The sequence below is a fragment of the Trichechus manatus genome, unplaced genomic scaffold (assembly GCF_000243295.1).
Source record: "Trichechus manatus latirostris isolate Lorelei unplaced genomic scaffold, TriManLat1.0 scaffold00239, whole genome shotgun sequence".
Classification (NCBI taxonomy): Eukaryota; Metazoa; Chordata; class Mammalia; order Sirenia; family Trichechidae; genus Trichechus; species Trichechus manatus.
This window is the reverse complement of record NW_004444175.1, coordinates 1,660,945-1,663,283: the sequence shown is the minus strand read 5'-3', so window position 1 is coordinate 1,663,283 and position 2,339 is coordinate 1,660,945. Positions and strand designations below refer to the sequence as shown.

Sequence of the window (2,339 nt, the reverse complement as noted above, 5' to 3'; positions counted from 1 at the left end):
ATAGTAGAGGTCAATTTTAGCCCAATCTTGTTGTTAATGGGGCTTTTTAAATTGTTTTTAATCTAAATTAGTGTTGAAGTTAGGTCTTTCTGTGGTTTTCTATTTTATGCTTTTTTCTAATTCTGTTTATTTAAAAGGAACAAGATACTTTACTTTTTTATCTGCGTTGTTGATAATAAACCATTTGCTGCTTCTGGTAAGTGGTTTCTCTTTTTAAGACTTTTGTTTGAAAAAGCAATGATAAAATAACAATGATACATATATGTGCATGTGAAAAATCCTTCAGTCAAGAAGAGATTATTCTGTAATGTAAACATACCTAAACTCTCATGTAAGTGCATTGGAATTCTGAATTATTCAGCCTGTTAAGTGTGAACTAACAGAATAGCAGTTTGATAGACCTGATTTTCAACTATCGTAGTCAGCTGTTTATTATTTTGTTAACCCTAAGGTATTATTTTAAATTTGTACTTTTTTCTGTTAATAAATTCAGAATGAAAGGCAAGTAGTATCATGTAGTAGAAAGAACCAGGACTTTGGAATTAAACAGACCTGGGACTGAACCCTGACTCTGTTACTTATTGACGTAATGACTTTTGGTCAGTTACTTAATCTCTGAACTAGGCTTTATAAAGTAGAAATAGTAACACTTAACTCATAGGTTTGTCAAAATGAATAAATGAGATAAGGAATGAAAATAGTGTGCAGGCAATCTGAAAAGCACTAAATAAATGGTAGCCTGAAACTACAGAGTGTAGAAGGAAAAGAAATTTTAGATTTCTAGATGTCATCAGTTAAATTCCATTCTTGTAGATTCTCCACCTTATATGGAAAGCCAAACATGTTACTAGCATAAAGAAAGGAGGAAAATTGTGTTCTTTGACTCAGTCTAAGAAATAATCTTCAACATCTACTGGGAATTAAGGAAGCGTTCTTTCTAGCTGGTGACAAGAATGGGAAAACATGACTTCCTGTCTCTGCAGTGGCATATTTTTACAGCATAACTTATTTTGTTGAAATTCTATAAATTCCCAAATCATGCACGTTGCAACTTTTTTTTCCCTTATCATTTTGGATATTATTTTTTTATTGCGTTAAAAAACTAGAAAATACAAAGAATAAAATTATTGGTAATTCCAGCAAGGAGGGATAACTCCCATTTCATGTATTTCCTTCTAGTCTTTTTCTTACGTATTCACGTACAGATTTGCTTGTTTTCTCTTTCTCTTTGACCTAATAATTAATCAATGAATACGTAGTCTGTCACCATGCCAATGGCTACTTGATATACCATACTGTAGCTACCACAATTTACTAATTCTTTATAATGGACATTTAAATTGCATTATTTTTCATTATTATAAACAGCATCACAATGAACATCTTTGTATACACCTCTTTACCTACTATTTGATTATTTTCTTGCCATAAGTTTCTAAAAATAGATCTTCTGGCTTTATAAGATTCCCACAGATTTTAAGATTTGTAATCATATTGCCAAGTGACAGATGTGTTTAATTTACATTCACCAGAGGTTTAAAGAGTGCCACATTCCCTTACCAACACTGCATACTGGCATCTTTTAAATCTTTGCCAATAGAACAGGCATTTTTAAATAGAAGCAGGAAAAGTGTTAGTAAAGGCAAATATGCTAAAGCTTAGATTAACCTACGAAGAGAACCTATCTGTCCTATTGTCATTTGATTCTTTACCCATGACCCTGTCTCTTCTTCTGATAGAGTTTCTCCTTTTATTGTTGTTAAGTGGCAATGAGTCGAGACTCATAGGACACCATGTGACAGAATATAACTGCTCCATAGGGTTTTCTTGGCTCTAATCTTTACGGGAGCAGACCACCAGGTCTTTCGCCCATGGAGCCACTGGGTGGGTTCAAACTGCCAACCTTTTAGTTAGCAGCCAAGTGCTTAACCATTGTGCCACCAAGCAAACAAAATAAGGGTATTCAAGCATTCTTTCTCCTTACTTAAAAAAACAAAAAAGACTATTGCCATCGAGTCGATTCCCCATTCAAAGCACTGTAGGACAGAGTAGAACTAACTACCCTATACGGTTTCCAAGACTGTATATCTCTACAGAAGCAGACTGCCACATCTTTCTCCTGTGGAGCAGCTGGTGGGTCAAACTGCTGACCTTTCGGTTAGCAGCCTAGTGCCTTAACCACTGTGCCACCGGGGCTCCTTTCTTCCTTACTTAGTCGTTGAATTCTGTTGAAAGTCCTTGTGTAAAGTACTTAGCAGGCTTAAACTATTGAAAAGGCAGAATTACAAGATATTTCTTCTAAGAACATATAGTAGTGTATGTGCAAGGATGTTCATTGA

The 2,339-nt window shown here is 34.6% G+C and overlaps 1 protein-coding gene across 4 annotated transcripts in view; it reads left to right on the top strand.

Moving 5' to 3' along the window:
• ABHD18 (abhydrolase domain containing 18) overlaps window positions 1-2,339 on the top strand; it is a 63,465-nt gene that overhangs the window by 23,172 nt on the left and 37,954 nt on the right. The gene's annotated exons all lie outside the window — the stretch shown is intronic.